This window comes from Schistocerca americana, chromosome 8 (assembly GCF_021461395.2).
Source record: "Schistocerca americana isolate TAMUIC-IGC-003095 chromosome 8, iqSchAmer2.1, whole genome shotgun sequence".
Classification (NCBI taxonomy): domain Eukaryota; kingdom Metazoa; phylum Arthropoda; class Insecta; order Orthoptera; family Acrididae; genus Schistocerca; species Schistocerca americana.
Window position 1 is genome coordinate 127,962,025 of NC_060126.1, and position 12,036 is coordinate 127,974,060.

Below are 12,036 nucleotides of genomic sequence, written 5' to 3' on the forward strand. Positions count from 1 at the left end.
CGCAGCAGAAGCTCTGTGGCAAGAGCTGTCTGTATGCTTCTGCTACCTACTTAGCGACGAAACGGACTCTGATGAGAAAGTGTTGCTTTTCGTTTTGTTATTGAAAAGAAAACACAGGCGTCAGAGACATCATCCAAAGTACCGGATTCATCCTATGTTAACTACTGGAGAAAAACATGGACTTTTTTTTATAATTTATAAGAAATTGAAAGAAAACTCTAAAAAATGCTTTAACTGCTGCAGAATGTCTGTGACGTCTTTTGATCAGTTATGTGCTGTGCTGAGGGCTAACAAAATAAAAGAAAGTACGTAAATGAGAAATAGTATATCATCAGATGAAAGACGAATGATTACTTCAAGGTAAATAAAATGCCTTTTTTACATATAAATTTATGTTTAAAGTAAATTCGACAATAATTTTTTTCGATGAAATACGTTAAAACAGCTTCCTAAAATCTACGCTACCCAGAGAATAAATCAGTGGTCACTGATGAATCAGGTGATATAGGTGAAAGTGATTTGATGTACTTGGACATGGATTGAAAGCATGAACAGTTATGGTGTATTTGAATATATAGGTACTGGTATGTGTGAAGTGATCTGAAACTTACAGTTTTCTAGTGAACTGTAAGACCTGCTGTATTACCACAAAACTGACATTATTTTAAAATTATTGTCCATCTTTAAACGCTTTGCCACAGATTTCAAATCATCTAATAATGACAGTAGAAAATGATTATCAGGGTAATCTCCTTCACGGTTTGATGAATTTTCTTTTTCTTGATGTTTGCTGCAAGTACCTGAAACAGTTTCTTCCCTTCTGTCATCCCTTGTCTCTTACGGGAACTGGAGGCAACTCCACCCTCTACATCAGAATCATTTGCCACGTCAGTACGAACAATACCTTCTTCCACCTCTGCTGGTTTGTTGGCAGTTACAGGTAATAAGAAAGTTATTGTTGTTGTTGTTGTGCTCTTTACTCCAGAGACTGGTTTGACGCAGCTCTCCATGCTACTCTATCCTGTACAAGCTTCATCATCTCCGAGTAACTACTGCAATCTACATCCTTCTGAATCTGCTTAATATAATCTCCTCTTGGTCTCCTCCTACAATTTTTACCTTCCACGGTTCCCTCCAATATTAAACTGGTGATCTCTTGATGCTTCAGAATTTGTCCTACCAACTGATCCCTTCTTCTAGTCAAGTTGTGCCATAAATTTCTCTTTTCCCCAGTTCTATTCAGTAGTATCTCCTCATTAGTTACATGATCTACCCATCTAATCTTCAGCATTCTTCTGTAGAACAACATTTCGAAAGCTTCTATTCTCTTCTTGTCTAAACTATTTGTCCTCCATGTTTCACTACCATACTAGGCTACACTCCATACAAATATTTTCGGAAAAGACTTCCTGACAGTTAAATCTGTACTCGATGTTAACAAATTTCTCTTATTCAGAAACGCTTTCCTTGCCATAGCCAGTCTACATTTTGTATCCTCTGTACCTTGACCGTCATCAATAATTACACTCCCCATATAGCAAAACTCATCTACGCTCATGCTTATAAATTAAGGATAATGCTGATACGCGGTGAAACAATGCTCTGGTGGGCGGTTTGCGGGTTTAAATCACCACGGGGTATGACAATACGGTGCATTTGACCTGCGGTCGTCGCACGATGGCGCTGGCAGCAGTCCACATAAGCAGAGGTGTGTTGGTGCATGTCAGAGTACGGTGCAGCGAATAAGTGCGCAGACGTTTTCAGACGTGCTAATGGTGACTGTGTGTTGAAAATAGCTCAAATAACTGATATTGATGATGTTATGAGGGGTAGAATACTAGGGCGACTGGAGGCTGATCAAACACAGCAGGTCGTAGCATGGGCCCTCCGTGTGCCACAAAGTGTGATATCAAGATTATGGCAACAACTCAAGCAGACAGGAATCGTGTCCAGGTGCTACAGTACGGGATGTCCACAGTATACGACACTACCACAAGGAGACCGATATCCCACCATCAGTGCCAGCAGATGGCCAAGGATTACTGCAGGTAGCCATGCTCGGGACCCTACTGCAGCCACTGGAACAGTTGTCTCCAGACACACAGTCTACAGACGACTGAACAGACATGGTTTATTCGCCCAGAGACCTGCAAGGTGCATTCCACTGACCCCTGGTCACAGGAGAGCCCATAAAACTTGGTTTCAAGAACACAGTACGTGGTCATTGGAACAGTGGTCCCAGGTTATATTCATAGACGAGTCCACGTACAGTGATTCTCGCCGGGTTTTCATCTGGCGTGAACCAGGGACCAGATACCAACCCCTTAACGTCCTTGAAAGGGACCTGTATGGAGGTCGTCTTTTGATGGTGTGGGGTGGGATTATGATTGGTGCACCTACACCTCTGCATGTCTTTGACAGAGGAACTGTAACAAGTCAGGTTTATTGGGACATCTTTTTGCGTGAGTATGTCAGCCTTTTCAGGGGTGCAGTGGGTCCCACCTTCCTCGTGATGGATGATAACGCACGGACCCACCGAGCTGCCATCGTGGAGGAGTACCTTGAAACAGAAGATACCAGGCGAATGGAGTGGCGTGCCTGTTCTCCAGACCTAAACCCCATCGAGCACGTCTGGGATGCTCTTAGTCGACTTATAGCTGCATGTCTTCAAAAACCTACGACACTTCGGGAACTCCGACAGGCACTGGTGCAAGAATGGGAGACTATACCCCAGCAGCTGCTCGACCACCTGATCCAGAGTATGCCGACCTGTTGTGCAGCCTGTGTACGTTTGCATGGTGATCATATTTCATATTGATGTCGGGGTACATACACAGGAAACAGTGGCGTTGTGTAGCATATGTAATTTGGGATAGTTTTCTCAACTTATCAGCAATACCTTGGACTTACAGATCTGTGTCGTGTGTGTGTGCCCTATGTGCCTATGCTATTAGCGTCAGTTTTGTGTAGTACCACGTTGTGTGACGCAAGATTCTGCAATTATCCTTAATTTATGAGCATGAGTGTACTACTTTAAGCATCTCATTTCCCAATCTGATACCTTCAGCATCACTCGATTTAATTCGACTATATTCCATTATTCTCGTTTTGCTTTTGCTTATGTCCATCTTGTATCTTCCGTTGACTTACGGCTTGCCATTACTGTAACACTGTTAGTCAACTGCGCCGAACTGTGATTTCTACCTTTCTCAGATACTGTATTTACGCGAATCTAATGCACACCTTTTTGTTTACCATATGCAGTAATCAAAACTGGGTTGTGCATAAGAATCGTCGGTGCATTACATTCGAGTACCAACCTGAATCCGTCGTTCAGGGACAAGATCATTGAAATTTACGTATGGTTCCTTACATCTCAATGCATTGTTGTAATTTTCAACTTACGTTTTTGTTGGGCTATTACTGCGTAGTGTGTTCGTATTAGGTAGTCACGAAATGGAAGGCAAGCACGGAAGAATATCGTATAATACTACTATAGAGCGTAAAGTAATTCCTTATGCTTAAAAATACGGTAACAGGAGGGCGGGACGAGAGTTCGATGTAGCTGAGAGTAACGTTTGCTTTTGGAAGAATTAGAAATTGGCATTATTTGCAACTACCAGTACTAGAAAGAAATTCACTGGTCCTCACAGTGGAAGACATCCTGACGTTGAACCAATATTTTTGGAATTCGTCCGTGGAAGGAGGAAAAATGGACAACCTGTAAACTAATTACGCTATAAGAAACAAAGCAAAAGGAGGTGGCTGCAGTTCCTATAATACCGAGGTGAGAGTTTCAGGCTAGTCGTGGATGGGTTGATCGCTTTATGAAAGGGGCGGGCTTATCTCTACGATGCCGTACAACAAAAGCTTCCACAAGATTTTGAGGGAAAAAAAATCAAGAATTTCAGCTCTATGTCACCACACTTCGGCAACGAAGGAATGTTTCGATGAGCCAAACAGGCGACTTTGTTGATACGCCAATTTGGTTTAATATGCCACATGATTACACGACTGATGAAAGGTGACAAAAGACGTTACCATCAAAGCATCGTGGTGTGAAAAACAGCACGTAACTATAACGCTGGCAGTCACAGCAGATGGGCGAAAACTTCCTCCTCTCTTAATCTACAAGCGGAAAACAAGTCCCAAGGCTTCTAAAAATGAAAAGCTGTTCCCTGTTGACGTCATTGTTCGAAATAAAGAGAAGGGACACGTGACAAATTCTAACGCTTGACTAGCTGTGAAGCGTATGAGAACTCCAAACTACAATTAATGCTATGTCTATACGCATTTCGTGGTCATCTTGCTGATGACGTAAAAAAGAAGATGCACAGTCTAGGCAGTGATCTGTTATTATTCCTGGAGGAATGACTTTTGTGTTAAAACCATTGAACGATAGTGTAAGTAAAGTTTTCTGAGGTTACTTTCAGGAAGAGTGCAAGACATGGTTTTGCGAACCAAACTGTAAACTGACTCCGATACGAAAAATTAAGATTGCTGCACTCCACATTATTACACGCTTGATTCCGGCCTCATGGAGAAAAATCGAAGCACCAATGATAGTAGAATCATTCGAGAAATGCTGCATTTTATATACTCTGGACGATCATGAAAATGGTGTGCTCTGGAACGAGGACGACGGGGGAAAGAGTAAATGAAACTGCTTCTGATGTAGACTCCTCCGAGAATACCGGAAATGATGACATTAGTGGATAATGATGAGTAACGACCGTGATTTATGATCTATTTATTTGTATGTCATGTAGGTAATCAATTTAGGACATATTTTTTAATAATGACTGTGTCACTTAAGAATGGGTGGTGGCTTAAAATTGTTGTTTTGATGCTTCATGTATACATCCACTGACGTGTAAATAAACAGAGCCTACTAGTGATAAGCCAACAAACTCTTTGTTTACAACTTTAACTTGGGGGGTGCATTACATTCCACGGTGCATTAGACTGGCGTAAGTACAGTATACTGATAATGGCATCCTGTATTCCGGGCATAGTCTCTCGGACTAGTTTGCCTACTGACATGGGGTGCAGTCGGGTTACGCTCGGAGTTACTCGGAGCTTGAGAGTTCTCTTGAGTGAATACATATTAGTGGGCGTCGTGTCGATTCCCAATTTCATTATTTTTGTGTATTCTTGTGGTATGTTCCTTCTTCAAGTTATCAAAACTCCTAGGATTGGTACATTGACTTTTTCCTTAACCCCCAAACTGTCTCGATGTTTTTGATCGTCAATGTTGACAGTTGTTTTTACACTGACAAAAAGATTGGTTTCTCGTACACGTGCTACAACAGAGTTAGTGCTCTCAATGTTGGTTACTTTAAGCTGCGACTTATTGTTGGCCCTGACGCCATTTCCTTAGTTTTTCTTACCACGGTATATGTAAGCACCTGTTTCGGGTCCACTGCTAGCCCACCTCGTTTCTTCGGTATTACACGCCAGTGTGCAAATGTTCACCGTCTTCATCCACATCTGTTCCCACACTGACATCTTTCAGTCCTGTATTGTCCTGGTGAACATAACACTCATTTATATCGTTCGAAATAATGTTGCCCATCGCTGATAACACATTGTCTTCTGTAACTATGTTTAGCACTAGTCTTCCAATGTCAGTTTCATGCTCCGACGTCGTCACAATAGATTGTAGGCACAGACGTGAAAATACACTACTGGCCATTAAAATTGCTACACCACGAGGATGACATGCTACAGAAGCGAAATTTAACCGACACGAAGAATGTGGTGTCACCGCCAGACACCACACTTGCTAGGTGGTAGCCTTTAAATCGGCCGCGGTCCGGTAGTATACGTCGGACTCGCGTGTCGCCACTATCAGTGATTGCAGACCGAGCGCCACCACACGGCAGGTCTAGAGAGACTCCCTAGTACTCGACCCAGTTATACAGCCGACTTTGCTAGCGATGGTTCACTGACTACAGACGCTCTCATTTGTAGAGACGACAGTTTAGCATAGCCTTCACCTACGTCATTTGCTACGACCTAGCAAGGCGCCAGATTCAGTTACTATGTCTTCTGAACAGATAATGTTGTGACTCATGTACTGTCAAAAGCGACGTTCATCATTAATGGACTAAAGTTAAGTATCAAACTAATTACGTCCGCTTTCTGAATTCTAATTCCTTATCATGTTCCAGACCTCACGTCAGTATAGTCCTTCCCTTTTCACGCCAGCCTGCGTGAGCTAAAACGGGTGCATTTCGGCCTCTACTAGTAACTCGGTGTTGGCTCTTCTGCCAACACAACAAAGAAGATGCTGTGATATGCAAATTATTAGCTTTTCAGAGCATTCATACAAGGTTGGCGCCGGTGGCGACACCTACATTGTGCTGTCATGAGGAAAGTTTCCAACCGATTTCTCATACACAAACAGCTGCTGACCGGCGTTGCCTGGTGAAACGTTGTTGTGATGCCTCGTGTAAGGAGGAGAAATGCGTACCATCACGTTTACGACTTTGATAAAGGTCGGATTGTAGCCTATTGCGATTGCGGTTTATCGTATCGCGACATTGCTGCTCGCGTCGGTCAAGATCCAATGGCTGTTAGCAGAATACGGAATCGTTGGGTTCAGGAGGGTAATACGGAACGCCGTGCTGGATCTCAACGGCCTCGTATCACTAGTAGTCGAGATGATTGGCATCTTATCCGCATCGCTGTAATGCATCATGCAGCCACGTCTCGATCCCTGAGTCCACAGATGGGGACGTTTGCAAGACAACAACCACCTGCACAAACAGTTCGACGACTTTTGCAGCAGCATGGACTATCAGCTTGGAGACCATGGCTGAGGTTACCCTTGATGCTGCATCACAGACAGTAGCGCCTGCGATGGTGTACTCAACGACGAACCTGGGTGCACGAATGGCAAAATGTCATTTTTTCGGATGAATCCAGGTTCTGTTTACAGCATCATGATGGTCGCATCTGTGTTTGGCGCACATTGGTGAACGCACATTGGAAGCTTGTATTCGTCATCACCATACTGGCATATCACCCGGCGTGATGGTATGGGGTGCCATTGGTTACACGTCTCGGTCACCTCTTGTTTACATTAATGGCACTTTGAACAGTGGACGTTACATTTCAGATGTGTTACAACCCGTGGCTCTACCCTTCATTCGATTCCCGCGAAACCCTACATTTCAGCAGGATAATGCACGACTGGATGTTGCAGGTCCTGTACGGGCCTTTCTGGATACAGAAAATGTTCGACTGCTGCCCTGGCCAGCACATTCTCCAGATCTCTCACCAATTGAAAACGTCAGGTCAGTGGTGGCCGAGCAACTGGCTCGTCACAATATGCCAGTCACTACTCTTGATGAAATGTGGTGTCGTGTTGAAGCTGCATGGGCAGCTGTACCTGTACACGCCATCCAAGCTCTGTTTGACTCAATGCCCCGGCGTATCAAGGCTGTTATTACGGCCAGAGGTGGTTGTTCTGGGTACTGATTTCTCAGGATCTCTGCACCCAAATTACGTGAAAATGTAATCACATGTAAGTTCTAGTATAATATATTTGTCCAATGAATACCCGTTTATCATCTGCATTTCTTCTTGGTGTAGCAATTTTAATGGCCAGTAGTGTATAAAAGCTCTGTACTTTACTATCGTATACATCCGGTCGCTGCATGAAGGATCCATGCGTAAAAGATGGAAAGTTGCTCAGGTCACAGGAAGGAAGTAAGAGTAATCCGACAGATTACAGACCCGTAACACTGACGTCGATTTGAAGTAGGATTTTATAACATGTACTGCATTCGAAAATCCGCCTCAGTAGCTGAGTGGAGGCCGGCACAGTAGCTCAGCGTGTTTGGTCAGAGAGCTACCTGCCCATTGTAATAAAAATATAGAGTGATTGGATCAACGAACAACCTGAACGAGTGTCATCGGACGTCCGCCACGAACAAATTCAACGAACAATACAGAACAAAATAAGGTCAAAGAATAAAAGTAGTGGCCAGCGCGGCCGAATGCTGTGCAAAGGGGCCCGGGTTCGATTCCCTGCTGCGCAAGTCGCTGAAGTGGCGTCAAATCAAAAGACTTGCACCAGGTGACCAATCTTCCCGGCAGGAGGCCTTAGCCACACGATATTTCATTTCATTTCCGTTCCAACATTATGAATTACCTTGAGGAAAACGATCTGTCAGAACAAATGCAGGAAATACCATTCTTGACAAGCACAACTAGATCTTTATTCTCATGAAATAGTGAGTGCTATCGACAGGGAGCCTCAAGTTGTTTATATGTTCCTAGATTCCCAAATGGCTTTTGACACAGTTCCTCACAAGCTGTTTTTAAACAAATTGCATGCCTGTAGAGTATCGTATCTGTTCTGTGACTGGATCCATCATTTATTATCAAAAATATCACAATTCGTAGTAATTGAAGGAAAGTTATCGAGTAAAACAGAAGTGATAACTGGCATCACCCAAGGAGGTCCTACTGGCCATCTGCTGTTCCTCATCTATATAAAAGGATTGAGAGACGATCTCAGCAGCCGTCTTAGATTGTTTGCAAATTGTGCTTCATTTAGTGTCTAATAAAGTAATCAGAAGATCAAAACTATTTGCAAAGTGATTTATACAAGATATGTGTATGCTGAAAAAAGTGGCAATTGATCCTAAATAAAGAAAAGTGTGAGGTCATCCACATGACTACCAAAATGAATCTGTTAAATTTTGGATGTATGAATTCAACTACCGGTCTAGGAATTGCAATTATGAAAAACTTAAATTGGAATGATCATATAGACAATGTAGTGGGGAAGGCAAACCAAAAACTGTGTTTTATTGACAGAACACTTAGAAGACGAAACAGGTCTAGTAAAGAGGCTGCATACACTGCACCTGTCCACTTCCTGTTCGAATATTGCTTTGCAGTATTGGATCCGTACTAGATAGCACTGATGGAGGATATCGAAAAAGTTAAAACAAGGGAACCTCATTTCGTATTATAGCAAAGTAGGGGAGAGAGTGTCATGGATATGATATTCGAGAGTAGTAGGAGAAGGGTGGCGTCAGTGCATTTGGTTAATGCGGGTTGTCTAAATCAGGGGCAAGGATGCACTCAGGGGCAAACCGATTGTTCTCCTATGACTAACAGGTCATTAACCTACTGTTCTGCTAACAGGCTCCTTCCTCTTGATTCACAGGCCCTTAACCTATTGTTTGCCGGCACCTCCACCGAGCCCTCCCCAAAAACCCTCAGGAAACCCCCAACCCATCCCCTCCCCCTCGCTGATGCAGGTACACTTTCAGCTCCCAGTTATTCGAATAGCCTCCTCTCATTCTTATCAATTGACTGACTACTTAATTAAATTTATCAATTAATTAACCTCTCCCCCTCTGGTAAACCCCCACATCCCTCCTTCCCCCTCTCCCTGCTCCACCCACAGCTGGAAATTGATGGCTCTGCGGCGGAGAGAAATGATCTCATAACAGGAAATTCAAGGGTATATTCTTTATTTATAAGAAATTCTGTTTGCGGGGTTGGATTTCTCTTGCTCATTGTTCTCTGCTGTTTGGGAACATGCAGGTCTTGTAGGAAGTATTTCATCAAATGCTTTCCTCATTTTTTTCCAATCGTGCAAGGAATACTGTCATGAAACACCTATGACATGTAATTACACTGGTAAAAAGTTTTCAAGCGCGAAGCATGAAGCATCCACTGGACCACGCAGAATGCCACCGCACGCACTGCCAGGAGTCAGGGTGCACTGGCAGCCCCTGCAAACGCGGCCATCAGCTGCCGAGCCACGTGCAGGAGTCCATTCATGACCCGCAAGCATGAGGCTGTGGCATCCCTTTCACGCTTGACACCTGAGAAATTCCTGTCAAAACAAGTGTTTTCCTAGCCACCAAAGCTGATGCATGGCTTTCATAGCTGTGGGTCCAGTACCGATCGAGATGTTTGCATAGAGGCTCACCCTCGCAGGATGCAGCTAACAGGTTGTCAGTGTTACACTGACGTCACACGTCTATGTAAATAACAGCCAAGTCTCCCTCTGGATGTACTCTAGAAATCTGATGCAATGTATTCACAAAACATTTACGAAAATATCCCAGAATAACAAAGGTTGCATTGTTGCTAGAGATCCTTACGGGATAGCCCATTCGTCATGCATTATGCTGTACTGCCTTCAACATACATCTCAGAAATGGTAAAAGTTCTCACCACTAAAAGCTTTCATCTTGTCTGTGCATGGTTGCGAAAACACCATTTATCATAAGAGCATTCTTGTTATTTGGGAAGAGAGCACTGTCTAAGCACAGATGGGAAATTAAGATGTGGATTTAACTTAATAATTAAAAATCAAATTGGACACCATTAAAACTACATCTAATAAAAATAAGGAAAGAGTTGTTTTCTGTATCTAAAAGTGTATGCTAAAGTTAATAAAGACTTAGTACAAGAATATCTGCTTCTCTTGTTTGCTAATCTACCAAAAATCCTAAGATATTTCCTAAATACAATGATCTGTGGGCATGAATTCAGATGTGGAAAGTGGGTAGCTGAAGACCTTGAAAAGTTGTTGAAACTAGGTAGCTGAAAGTATAGTGAGCCCCTTTTCGTACCTATATGAAGAATTTAGCTGTCAGTGCAATATGGCGACCGGTACAAAATAGGTTTGCCACTGAAAGTCTCGTCTGCAGAAGAGAATGGCAAACAGTGCTGCCACACCGGCAGTAATTTGGCGGTTGAATTCAGGAAGAGCTAACCAGAATGCTCCATTCATTCACAAGAATTCCTTTGTGCTGGGACACAATAGCCTCTACAGACTGGTTCAAACAAGATGGGGGCAAGGTATCTACTTAAAGTTCAGAGAGTAATGTGATGTCTTGTTTGTTCAAGTGTTCAAAGACAGGATGAAGCATACCATCCGTCCCTGGCAGGATTGTGGCATTAGGACATCTCCACTGTAGGTCAGAGCTTCGAATTCTGTTTGTGAAATTGTTCTGAATTTCCCATCTTTGCTTAGACAGTGCTCTCTTCCCAAACAACAAGAATGGGTTTATGATAAACGGAGTTTTCGCAACTACGCACAGCCATAATGAAGGCTTTTAGTGATGAGAACGTTTACCATGTCTGAGACGTATTTTGAAGGCAGGACAGCGTAACACGTGATGAACAGGCTGTCCCACTAGGATCGGTAGAAAGAATGCAACTTGTGTTATTCTGGGATATTTTCATAAGCAGAGGGAGACTTGGCTGTTATTTACATAGACATGTGACATCAGTATAACACTGTCAGCCTTTTAGCTGCACCTACAAGGGTGAGCCGCACCTATGAGAGCTATGCGTCAGCCATGGTGGGTAGGAAAGCAATTGCTTCGACAGGGATTTCTCATGTGTCAAGTATAAAAGGGCTGCCACCATCTCATGCTTGTGGGACCTAAACAGACACCAGCACATGGCCCGGCAGCTGATAGCCACATCGTTGCTTTGTGGGGCTGCCAGTACACCCTGACTCCTGGCAGTGTGTGTGGTGGCGTTGTGTGCAGTCCAGTGGAGAGCACATGGTTCGTGTTTGAAAGATTTTTACCAGTATAATTACATGTCATAAGTGTTTGATGACGACATTCCTCGCACAATCGGAATAAAAAAAGTAAATCAATCAATGTGATTACTCCAGAATGAGATTTTCACTCTGCAGTGGAGTGTGCGCTGATATGAAACTTCCTGGTAGATTGAAACTGTGTGCCGGACCGAGACTCGAACTCGGGAGTTCGAGTCTCGGTCCGGAACACAGTTTTAATCTGCCAGAAAGTTTCAATGTGATTACTTCTTGCATGGCCTGCATCTTTCCTAACAGCAGAGAACAACGAACGAGAGAAATCCAACCGCACAAACTGAATTTTTTATAAATAAACAATATACCCTTGAATTTCCTGTTATGAGGTCCTTCCTCTCCATCGCAGAGCCACCAATTTTCAGGTAGGGAAAGGGTGGGGAGGGGGGGGGGGGGCTGGAGGGATGGGGATGTTTACCAGAGAGGTAGGA